Consider the following 13430-nt stretch of genomic DNA (forward strand, 5'->3'; position numbering starts at 1 on the left):
CAGGAAAAATGACCAATTTATTTTAAAAACAAACAAAAACCACCATCTGATATTTACAAAGTATTAATTATGCACTTCTGAGTCAGCATCTGCTCTCAATTTTTTTGGCCAAGATGTGTGGCATGACGGATCTTAGTTCCCTGACCAAGGATCAAAGCTGTGGCCCCCTGCATTTGAAGAACAGAGTCTTTACCACTGAACTGCCAGGAAAGCCCTGGATTCTCTCTCTTTAAAGATCAGGGTCCAGGGGACTTCCTTGGTGGTCCAGTGGTTAAGAATCCGCCTTCTTATGCAGGTGACACAGCTTCCATCCCTGGTCAGGGGACTAAGACCCCACATGCTGTGGGGCAGCTAAGCCCACACCACAACTAAAGAGCCTGCATGCCACAACGAAAGATCCTGCAATCTGCAACTAAGACCTAATGTAGCCAAATAAATAAGATTAAAAAAAAAAAAAGACCAGGGTTCAGCAGCTTATCTATGACACTGATGTGAAAGTGAAAGTGTTAGTTGTTCAGTCGTGTCCGACTCTTTGCCAACCCATGGACTGCAGCCCACCAGGGTCCTCTGCCCATGAGATTCTTCAGGCAAGAATACTGGCGTGGGTTACCATTCCCTTCTCCAGGGGATTTTCCTGACCCAGGGATCGAACTCAGGTCTCCTGCATTGCAGGCAGATTCTTTACCATCTGACTGAGCCACCAGGGATGCCCATGACACTGATGAAATGATTATAATAATAATAAAAAAAATCATAACTTCTACTACGTAAAGCAACTGAGTAATCACAATAAAGAAAAACTACATTTGTGTATGGGTATATATATATATGTGCATGTATGTGTTTGGTGTAATGATTATATTCTGAAACAGATAAGGGAAAATTCCAGTAGTTTAATTGATAATAATTTTTATTGATAGTCAACTATATACTTACATTTTCTGCATAAAATGTGTATTTCTTAAGATGAATGGGCACAACTTAGGAAAAGAACTGAAAGAAATTTAATGACATAAAATATGATAGGCTTTAAAAATTGCAACTGCATCCAGATACTCTTCCAGAAAGCTATGGTTAGCTAGCCATACTAAAACTGCTGGAAGCTGTTCTCAGTTGTTTCAGTCAGACAAGGATCTCCTAACAAATACAGAAATATTCATATTGAGACAAAGGAACTGAAAGCAAGCACTTGAGGCAGGAAACAAACTAGAAATTCAATCTTCTTGCCACTGCACAAGTAGAGTAGACATGTGGCAGCTTTCTCACTTTCCAAACAGAATCTCAAGTGTTTGGGTTCAGAAAAATATGATTTTGTCTTAACCTCTACTTTAAAACCTTAACATTAGAATAAAGGGTGCTCAAAATAAATTTTGCTTCCCTATCACTCATAAATCTAGAGGGGGAAGGAAGGATAAATAATAATAGCTGCCATTATATTCTGGGCACTTATTTAGTGCCAGGTATAGTATTATTAAGTGTTTTACATATACTTATTTAATTCTCAAAATAATACAAATGAGGAACTGAATAACAGGTTAAATGACTAGGTACCAGCTAGAAAAAGTTATAATTTGATACTCTGCTAACAGTTTACTATTTAGGCATGTTTTGGTAGAATAGTGTTTTGTTTTGTTTTTTTTTAGTATGTTTGTCCAGAGAGTTAACCCTTAGAAACATCAACAAAGAGGTCTCATAAACTCTGATTCCACAGACAAAGGCACATTCTTCACAAACTCTGCACAGGAAATACTAAAATAATTTTCTTCAGGTGTTTAGAAACTCAGTTAATCTAATAAAAGACAATAACATTATTTTACTGTCTTAATTCTGATCAAACATAATTTTTAAAAATTAATCTGATTCCTAATCTTATTTCTTTTTAACATTATACTGAAATTCTGGGCCTAGGTTTTCTGGACAATTTCTCTGATATGTGCTGTGCTTAGTTGCTCAGTCATGTCCAACTCTTTGTGACCTCATGGACTGTAGCCTGCCAGGCACCTCTGTCCACGGGGATTCTCCAGGCAACAATACTGGAGTGGGTTGCCATGTCCTCCTCCAGGGGATCTTCCCAATCCAGGGATCAAATCCAGATCTCCTGTACTGCAGGCGGATTCTTTACTGTCTGAGCAACCAGGGAAGCCCAAGAATACTGGAGTGGGTATCCCTTCTCCAGGGGATCTACCCAACCTAGGAATGGAACTGGGGTCTCCTGCATTGCAGGTGGATGCTTTACCAGTTGAGTTACTATATTAAATTACGTTTTTAAATCATGCATTTTAAAGATAGTGAAAATAATGAAGTAATACCATTTGCAGCAACAGAGATGGACCTAGAGATTGTTCTATTGCATGAAGTCAGACAGAGAAGGAGAAATATCATATGGTATCCCTTATATGTGGAATCTAAAAAGAAATGATAGAAATGAACTTATTTACAAACTAGAAACAGACTCCCAGACTTTGAGAATGAACTTATGGTTGCCAGGTGGTAAGAATGGGAGGAAGAGATAGTCAATTTGGGATGACATGCACACACTGCTATATCTGAAATGGATAACCAACAAGGACCTACCGTATAGCACAGAGAACTTTGCTCAATGTTATGCGGCAGCCTGGATGGGAAGGTGGTTTGGAGGAGAACGGATACGTGTATTGGGTATGGCTGAGTCCCTCTGCTGTTTACCTGAAACTATCACAGTATTGCTAATCGGCTATATTCCAATATAAAATTAAAAAAATTTTTTTTAAAAGACTGGGCCAACTGGAATAATCCAAAACTTCAAAAAAAAAATTAAAGATAGTAATTAAGGAATGATTAAAAAATAGAATGAATTCCATTTTGATTGTGCTAATTCAAGAAGAGGTTCTTTAAATGCTGTAGTTTAAAAGTAAGTTTGGAGATTTACAACACAAAGTACTTTAAGCAAGATCCAACTAAATTCTTGTATAGTTTAATTCTTCCCATCATTTTTATCCAGCAAAATCTCAAATAGCAGCTTATGTACTCAAATTATTTACATATTTTCTTCCTTAATCCGTCCCTTTTCAAAGGACAGAAAGTTCATTTAACAACTAATTATGTCTTGCTTCACTGCTATTTTTACTTGCCTTCTTTAAAGAATCAATCATTTCAAAATCAAAGTTTATAAACTGATATTTGTTTCTATCTCTCATGGAAAAAACACAGGTCCAACAACTGCATTCTCTATCACTTTCCCCACTACATTTCTCACCAAATCCCCATAAGATATTTCAAGTTACAAACAGATAGATGTCTTTAGGAATGAAGCTTTCACCTCTTTCCCGGCTGGAACCATGGAGGGTGCAGAAGAGAAGAAAAAGAAGGTTCCTGCTGTGCCAGGAACCCTTAAGAAAAAGCGAAAGAATTTCGTAGAGCTTAAACTCAAGTGACTGAAAGAAGTTTGCCCAAAAGATGCTTCGAAAGGCAAGGAGGAAGCTTATCTATGAAAAAGCTAAGCATTACCACAAGGAATATAGGCAGATGTACAGAACTGAAATTCAAAAGGCTAGGATGGCACGAAAAGCCGGCAACTTCTATGTACCCGCAGAACCCAAATTGGCATTTGTCATCAGGATCAGAGGTACGGTGTGAGCCCAAAGTTTCGAAAGGTGCTGCAGCTCCTTCGCCTCCAGCAGATCTTCAGTGGCACCTTTGTGAAGCTCAACAAGGCATCAATTAACATGCTGAGAATTGTGGAGCCATACATTGCATGGGGGTAGCCGAATCTGAAGTCTGTAAATGAACTGATCTACAAGCGTGGTTATGGCAAAATGAACAAAAAGTGAATTGCCCTGACACACAACGCACTGATTGCTTGGTCTCTTGGGAAATATGGAATCATCTGCATGCAGGATCTGATTCATGAGATCTATACCAATGGAAAATGTTTCAAAGAAGCAAACAACTTCCTGTGGCCCTTTAAATTGTCTTCTCCACCAGGTGGAATGAAGAAAACGACCACCCATTTTGTAGAGGGTGGAGATGCTGGCAACAGGGAAGACCAGATCAACAGGCTTATTAGAAGGATGAACTAAGGTATCTACCAGGATTATTTTTGCAATCTGGTCAGTTAATAAACAATTGAAATAAACTGGAAAAAAAAAAAAAAGACTGAAGCTCTCTCATTTACAACTTTCAGGCTCAGTTATCAATACAGACTATGCCTGTAAGTAATCATTACTTTGACACTAGCTATATAATTCAGCAGGAAACTAATTATTGACAAAGTAGGAGGAATGAGAATCAACAGAAAATCTTTCAGGCCACCTTGGAATTCATAATGAAAAGAGTGGGAAGTGTCACACACCCTTTAATTTAGGAAGGCAGATTTCAAAAAGGTAGGCATGACGGCATGGAATGAAATTCTTGAAGGAAAGGAGATATAAGAGGTCAGGACGCTCTTGAAAATGAGGTTCTGACTAATATTACAGATGATAAAGAAAAGAAATAATAAAAGATAAAGGGAAGGGATGAACAATAAACAAAAGGTAAGAACTAAAGAAACCAGGGACTCATCTAATAGCACACTATAATAATTTTAAAAAGTAGTGTGGTATAATGAACAGGTTATGGGCTTTTAAATTCAGCTCTACCACCTAATTAAATGATGCCAAACAAATCATTCCCTTCTTCAACTATACTTCTTCATCACCAAAATGGGAATAACATTTCTTGTGAAGAGCTACTATAGGGGGTTCGCTACCTACCAAGATCAACATTTCCTTACTGGTCTCTTTGTCCTTAGGTATGGTCCACTAAGAGAACACAGTCAGAGCACTGTATTCAAAAGCTACTTTATTATTTTTTCCTTGGTAGTTACATTATCAATCTGAAATACAGTTAGGCTCACTGGTTTCAATTTGTACTCAACAGTAGGACTTACTTTCTTGCTATCATTTTTATTTTTTGTGAGTATGTGAAACATATACATGGTTCAAGCAAAGCTTTCTTTTAGCATTTCATTATAGTGGTATTATTCTTTATATAAGGTAAAAAAAAATGTCCATTTGTACATGGGCTAGATTCTATATTCTAGTATGGTGACATTTATATCTACAACCAAAAACTACACAGCATTTATGATCAATTTTAAGATAACTGCCTGTGACTATTGAAAAGATTATAGCAAAGAATCTCCGAAAGGCAGTCCCATCAATTTTAGCTGACACACAGTGCTATGTGCCAAGCACTGTTTTATACACATGATGCTTTAACCTTTAAAGAGGCCTCTGAAGCATGTCAGCCAAGACCATGCCACTAGCAAACAGCACAGGGAGACTTTGAATCCGGATTCCAGAGTCTGCGTTATTAGTCACTTAACTAATGTAACATCTCCTGCATTCGAACCAGTCACCCAGTGTTCTTACTATTTGGGGACTACAGACTTTAAGCCTCTTTTTGTTGTTGTTTTGTTGTTTAGTTGCTAAGTCATGTCCAACTATTTGGCGACCCCATGGACTGCAGCCCACCGGACTCCTCTGTCCATGGGATTTCCCAGGCAAGAATACTGCAGCAGGTTGCCATTTCCTTCTCCAGGAGTTATTCCCAACCCAGGGATGGAACCCACGATTCCTGCATTTGGCAGGTAGATTCTTTACCACTGAGGCACCAGGGAAGCCAAATCTTTTCTAGCTTACCTTAAAAAAAAAAGTGTGACTTAGGAAAATTACAACTTTTCCAAGTATTAATAAAAACCTAAAAGACAATAAATTAATGTGGACTAAATCTCTTTTGATTTCTCTCATTCAATTAGCATTTATTACACACATTTGGGCTTCTCAGTAAAGAATTTGCATGCAATTCAGGAGACCTGGGTTTGATCCTTGGGTTGGGAAGATCCCCTGGAGGAGGGTATGGCTACCCACTCCAGTATTCTTGCCTGGAGAATTCCATGGACAGAGGAGCCTGACAGGTTACAGTCTATGGGGTCACAAAACAGCTGGACACCACTTAACGACTAACACCTTCACATTGGGAGATAAAGTGAGTCAGTTTGCTCTTCTTCCTTCTCCAAATCTCAATGAAATGACCCAAGCAATTTACATTTAGAAAAATTCTATAACAGCATGGGAAAATGTCAACAGCAGAGCAGAACTGCTAAAGAATTTCTGGAATGCAGAAGAGAATAAGTTCACAAAAAAGGAGCAAGTGCTTCTGTAGTTTATAATCATACAGTCAAAAGACAGTCCTGTTCTTCAAAGAAGTGGGTGGATTCTCCCTAAAAAAAAAAAAAAACACCCCAAATCAGAAAATTGGAGCCCTTAACCACATTAGAGGTCTTTGGTTATATATCTAAGGGGATACAAGAAAAGTCACTGGGAACTGCACCATTTGGGATGGCTGATGACATTTGCAACCCAGACTTTTTCAACTGGATGTGAACTGCTTGAATGGTCAAGTTGGGGATTTGCCACAAGTTCCTAAAGAGGGAGGGCAGAAGGCAAAAGGAGGCGATATATACGGGGTAAAGTATTTAAGTATTTATGGGAAAAGTATTTAAGTATTTTCATTAACTCTAGGCTAACAAAGAGAACAAACGCACTGGCCAACAACTTAACGGAGACAAAAATAAAAAAAGAAACAGCACAGTAGGAAAAACCAAAATGCACCAAACCTCCCTGATAACTCTGGAGATATTCACAATAACATTAATTAAAATCTTAAGTGGTGAGGGATAAATTGGGAGGTTGGAATTGACATATATACACTGAGTGAGTGAGTGAATTCGCTCAGTCGTGTCCGACTATTTGTGACCCCATGGACCTACCAGGCTCCTCCATCCATGGGATTTTCCAGGCAAGAATACTGGAGTGGGTTGCCATTTCCTTCTCCAATATACACTACTAGAGATAAAATAGATAAATAATAAGGACCTACTATATAGCACAGGGAACTCTACTCAATACTCTGTAATGACCTATATGGGTAAAGAATCTATACGAAGAATGGATATATGTGTATGCATAACTGATTCACTTTGCTGTAGAGCAGAAACTAACATGACACTGAAAATCAACTATACTCCAATTTAAAAAATAAAACTTGAAAGTCAAAAAAATAAAATCTTAAATACAAGGTGGTCCACTTAAAGCAAGCATCTTACTGGCTACTAGTGTGAATCTAAATGGTTAATGGATGATAACTACCTGCTGGATGGTTAGTAGGCAATACTCCTGTTAGAAAGCTTTGGGAGTTAGTCCTATACCAGCAACACTTCAACATAAGAGTTTGTTTTCTGACCCTAACCCACTAAATCTTGTGAGAGTGGGAGTCCTAAAGGTGATCTTACATGCCTACATACATCTGTTATTTAAAGAAGATTCATTGCTATGGTTTTTTCAGTGATTCAATTAATGATTTTAAAAATTTAAACTCTCAATATAATTATTTTATCTACAGGATAGGAAAATACAGAGTTTCTCATTTATGTCTCATAATAAGCAAATGAATAGGACTATAACAAATTATAGGTTACCTGTGATTATCAATCATCGTTTACTTTTACTTTACTTTTACTTTATACTTGGTTACTAACTTCAACTAAGGAGGTCAAGGTCATGGCTTATACAGTTGGCTGGTTAGGGGAAAATCTATTCTTGGGCCACAGACTATATCCATAGCGCACTCAGCAAATGTTACAGTAAAAAGGTTGACATAAATATGGTTTAGTATGTTCTAGCATCATTACTGGAAAATCCCCAAATACATGTTACCTTTAATATGCAGAACATAACTTGTATATAAGCATTTAAATAGGCTACCTGAGACTCCCTGGTTGTCCAGTGGTTAAGAATCCACCTGCCAATTCAAGGGACATGGGTTTGATCCCTGGTCTGGAAAGATTCCACATGCTGAGGAGCAACAAAGCCTGTACACCACAACTACTGAAGCCTGTGTACCCTAGAACCCATGCACTGTAACAAGAGAAGTCACAGCAAGGAGAAGCCTGCACACTGCAACCAAGAGTGGCCTCCGCTAACCGCCACTAGCAAAAGCTTGCATGCAGCAATGAAGACTCAGGGCAGCCAAAAACAAATAAATACATAATAAATAGGCTGCCTGGTATTTTTTTTTCTCTTAGTCCACTAAACTGGAAGGAAGAAGACAGCAATCCAGGTTAAGTATCAGGCATGTATGGTAAAAATGGTATGGGCAACCAGGTCTAACACAGTGATATATCCGAGGTGAAAAAAAATCAGATTGCTTTTGGTGACTATATGAGGTCCATGAATCAAGGTAAATCGAAAGGAGATAGCAAGACTGAACATCAACATTTTAGTAATGAGTAAACTAAGTGGACAGGAATGTGCTGTGCTGTGCATAGTCACTCAGTTGTGTCCGACTCTTTGTGACCTCATGGACTGTAGCTGCCAGGCTCCTTTGTCCATGGGGATTCTCCAGGTAAGAATACTGGAGTGGCTTGCCATGCCCTCCTCCAGGGAATCTTCCCAAACCAGGGATCAAACCCAGGTCTTGTGCATCGCAGGCAGATTCTTTACTATCTGAGCCACCAGGGAAGCCCAAGAATACTTGTGGGTATCCTCTCCAGAGGATCTTACTGACCAAGGAATCAAACCGGGGTCTCCTGCATTGTAGGTGGATTCTTTTCCAGCTGAGCTACCAGGGAAGCCCCCTTCTCTGCCTTCTACCCAGCTATTCCCATTCCTGGACAGACACCCAGCAGGCACAATGCAGCTAAAAGTCCAGCGCGTCCCGTCCTAACTGGCCCAACCCAATATACTTCCGGAACACCGACTCCACCCCAAACAATGGTTAGGAGGTTCCATCTTCCTCAACCACTTCCAGGTTTTGTGTTTGTAGAAGACAATGCTCTCAGGCAGGAGGGACAGGAATGAGCGAATTTAACTCAGATGAAATGGAGTAGCTCTCATAGTCAAGAAAAGAGTCCAAAATGCAGTACTTGGGGTTCAATCTCAAAAATGACAGAATGATTTCAGTTCATTTCCAAAGCAAATCATTCAACATTACAGTAATCCAAGCCTACGCCCCAACCAGTAATGCTGAAGAAGAGGAAGCTGAATGGTTCTATGAAGATCCACAAAACCTTCTAGAACTAACACCAAAATAAGATGTTCTTTTCATCATAGGGGACTGAAATGCAAAAGAAAGAAGTGAAGAGATACCTAGAATAACAGGCAAGTTTGGCCTTGGAGTATAAAATGAAGCAGGGCAAAGGCTAACAAGGTTTTGCCAAGAGAACGCACCGGTCACAGCAACCCTCTTCCAACAACAACAGAGAGGACTCTACACATGGACATCACCAAATGGTCAATACCAAAATCAGACTGATTATACTGATTGAATATACTGATTATATTCTGTGCAGCCAAAGATGGAGAATCTCTATACAGTCAGCAAAACAAGACTGGGAGCTGATTGTGGCTCAGATCATGAGTTCCTTACTGCAAAATTCAGACTTAAAATCGAAGAAAGTAGGGAAAACCACTAGGCCATTTAGGCATGATCTAAATCAAATCCCTTATGAACACAGAGGAAATGAAAAACAGATTCAAGGGATTAGATCTGAGAAACAGTGCCTGAAGAACTATGGTCAGAGGTTCATAACACTGTACAGGAGGCTATGACCAAAACCATTCCCAAGAAAAAGAAATGCAAAAAGGCAAAATGGTTGTCTGAGGATGTCTTACAAATAGCTGAGAAAAGAGAATCGAAAGGCAAAGGAGAAAAGGAAAGTTATATGCATCTGAATGCAGAGTTCCAAAGAATAGCAAGCAGAGATAAGAAAACCTTCTTAAGTGAATAATGCAAAGATATCAGTTCAGTTCAATTCAGTTGCTGAGTCCTGTCTGACTCTTTGCGACTCCACGGACTGCATTACGACAGGCCTCCCTGTCCATCACCAACTCCTGGAGTTTACTCAAACTCATGCCCATTGAGTCGGTGATGCCATCCAACCATCTTATCCTCTGTCATCCCCCTTTCCTTCTGCCTTCAATCTTTCCCAGCATAAGGGTCTTTTCAAATGAGTCAGCTCTTTGTATCAGGTGGCCAAAGTATGGGAGTTTCAGCTTCATCGTCAGTCCTTCCAATGAATATTCAGGACTACTTTCCTTTAGGATGCACTGGTTGTATCTCCTTGCAGTCCAAAGGACTCTCAAGAGTCTTCTGCAACAGCACAGTTCAGTAGCATCAATTCTTTGGCACTCAGCTTTCTTTACAGTCCAACTCTCACATGCATACCTGACTACTGGAAAAATCATAGCTTTGACGAGATGGACCTTTGTCGGCAAAGTAACGTCTCTGCTTTTTAATATGCTGTCTAGGTTGGTCCTAACTTCTCTTCGAAGGAGTAACCGTCTTTTAATTTCATGGCTGCAGTCACCATCTGCAGTGATTTTGGAGCCCAAAAAATTAAAGTCTGCCACTGAAAACAATAGAATGGGAAAGACTAGAGATCTCTTCAAGAAAATTAGAGATACCAAGGGAACATTTCATGCAAAGATGGGCTCGATAAAGGACAAAAATGGTATGGACCTAATAGAAGTAGAAGACATTAAGAAGAGGTGGCAAGAATACACAGAAGAACTGTACAAAAAAGATCTTCATGACCCAGATAATCATGATGGTTGATCACTCAACTAAAGCCAGACATCCTGGAATGTGAAGTCAAGTGGGCCTTAGGAAGCATCACTACGAACAAAGCTAGTGGAGGTGATGGAATTCCAGTTGAGCTATTTCAAATCCTGAAAGATGATGCTGTGAAAGTGCTGCACTCAATATGCCAGCAAATTTGGAAAACTCAGCAGTGGCCACAGGACTGGAAAAGGTCAGTTTTCATTCCAATCCCAAAGAAAGGCAATGCCAAAGAATGCTCAAACTACCGCACAATTGCACCCATCTCATACTCTGCTGCTACTGCTGCTAAGTCGCTTCAGTCGTGTCCGACTCTGTGTGACCCCAGAGATGGCAGCCCACCAGGCTCCCCCATCCCTGGGATTCTCTAGGCAAGAATACTGGAGTGGATTGCCATTTCCTTCTCCAATGCATGAAAGTGAACAGTCAAAGTGAAGTCACTCAGTTGTGTCCAACTCTTTGCAACCCCATGGACTGTAGCCTACCAGGCTCCTCCGTTCATGGGATTCTCTAGGCAAGAGTACTGGAGTGGGGTGCCATTGTCTTCTCCAATCTAGTGATGCTCAAAATTCTCCAAGCTAGGCTTCAACAGTATGTGAACCATGAACTTTCAGATGTTCAAGCTGGTTTTAGAAAAGGCAGAGGAACCAGAGATCAAATTGCCAACATCTGCTGGATCATCGAAAATGCAAAGAGAGTTCCAGAAAAACATCTATTTCTGCTTTACTGATTAAGCCAAAGCCTTTGACTATGTGGATCACAATAAACTCTGGAAATTTCTGAAAGAGATGGGAATACCAGACCACCTGACATGCCTCTTGAGAAATCTGTATGCAGGTCAATAAGAAACAGTTGGAATTGGACATGGAACAACAGACTGGTTCCAAATAAGAAGAGGAGTACATCAAGGCTGTATATTGTCACCCTGCTTATTTAACTTATATGTAGAGTACATCATGAGAAACGCTGGGCTGGAAGAAGCACAAGCTGGAATGAAGACTGCTGGGAGAAATATCAATAACCTCAGATATGCAGATGACACCACTTTTATGGCAGAAAGCGAAGAGGAACTAAAGAGCGTCTTGATGAAGGTGAAAGAGGAGAGCGAAAAAGTTAGCTTAAAACTCAACATTCAAAAAACGATTATCATGGCATCCGGTCCCATCACTTCATGGCAAACAGATGGGGGAAACAATGCAAACAGTGACAGACTATATTTTCTTGCTCCAAAATCACTGTGGACAGTGACTGCACCCATGAAATTATAAGACGCTTGTTCCTTGAAAGAAAAGCTAAGACAAACTTAAGCAGCATATTAAAGAGACATCACTTTGCCTACAAAGGTCCATATAATCAAACCTACGGTTTTTCCAGTAGTCATGTATGGATATGAGAGTTGGACTATAAAGAAGGCTGAGCACCGAAGAATTGATGCTTTTGAACTGTGGTGTTGGACAAGACTCTTGAAGGTCCCTTGGATTTCAATGAGATCTAACCAGTCAATCCTACAGGAAATCAGTCCTGAATATTAACTGGAAGGACTGATGCTGGGCTGAAACTCCAATAATTTGGCCACCTGATGCAAAGAGCTGACTCACTGGAAAACACTCTAATGCCACAAAGATTGAGGACAGGAAGAAAAGGAGGCCCCAGAGCATGAGATGGTTGGATGGCGTCATTGACTCAATGGACATGAGTTTGAGCAAACTTTTGGGGGATAGTTAGGGAAAGGGAAGCCTAGGGTGCTGCAGTCCAAGGGGTCACGAAGAGTCGGACACGACTGAGCAACTGAACAAAACAAACAGATGAGGAAACTAAACTCAGAGGCCAAGCAAGAAGTCCAAAGCCACATAGCTCAAAAGTGGCAGAGCCAGAATTTGAACTGAATTCTGGCTTCACACCCGTATTCCTTTCACAACATCTTTATTAGTAATTTCCCAAGAATTCAATATATGATATCATATACACCCACTTTTATTTTAAATCAAGAGATGGATGGCGAAAGAGGAGCTTGGAACTATTTTTTGGTTGGGAAAAATATAAAGAAAAAGCATTCAAGTAATTTTTCAAGCACAAACAAAACATCTACAGCAAAGCCTAAATTAGAAGCCAAGTATCAACAGAAATACTCTTCAAGTCAAAAACAATTAATTTGTACCATTTGTACCCCAACTGACACATAAAATACTATTTTCCTCCTTATTCCATTCATTCATAGAGACCTTCAACAAACAGTAACCATACTAGCCAGGACTAACAGTCCCTCTCATGAGGGTTGGATGAGGAACATTGGATCCAGCTTATTCTGTATCACTTACTTCACCATGGAGAGATCATTCATCCACTATAAGTTCCTTATCTTCCCCATGTCTACTTCCTACCATCACACACCACACAAATCACACATACATTCATGCACTCATACAAATCTTCCTCATCTCCACTGAGTTAATTCTATCTCTGGATATTCTATCTCAAGAAATCTCTTAAACATACATTTTCTGCAAGTCTTCTTTTTCTTCCTCTGCCAGGGCGATTTGTAAGTAAAAAATGACTCAAAATATTGTTGACAAATGTTAAGAAGAATCTCAGTGAAGCACTTGTGTCACACAGAAAAAAATCTCATGTTTTAAAGTCAAATTGACAAAGGATCAGAGATACAAGCTATTTCTACTTTTTAACTTTTAAAAAGGTTTTTTATCAGTAACTGTATTGCTTTCTACTATATTTTTTTATACAGAAGTAAATAGTTCAGTCATGACATGGTCTTACTGACTAGCCTAGTAATCTAA

General features: G+C 39.5%; 1 protein-coding gene and 1 pseudogene across 1 annotated transcript in view; one reads left to right on the forward strand and one right to left on the reverse strand.

The window, feature by feature from the left end:
- MOSMO (modulator of smoothened) overlaps positions 1 to 13430 on the reverse strand; it is a 73435-nt gene that overhangs the window by 46870 nt on the left and 13135 nt on the right. The gene's annotated exons all lie outside the window — the stretch shown is intronic.
- LOC128071466 (60S ribosomal protein L7-like) lies at positions 3318 to 4058 on the forward strand (annotated as a pseudogene).

Source organism: Budorcas taxicolor, chromosome 2 (assembly GCF_023091745.1).
Source record: "Budorcas taxicolor isolate Tak-1 chromosome 2, Takin1.1, whole genome shotgun sequence".
Classification (NCBI taxonomy): Eukaryota; Metazoa; Chordata; class Mammalia; order Artiodactyla; family Bovidae; genus Budorcas; species Budorcas taxicolor.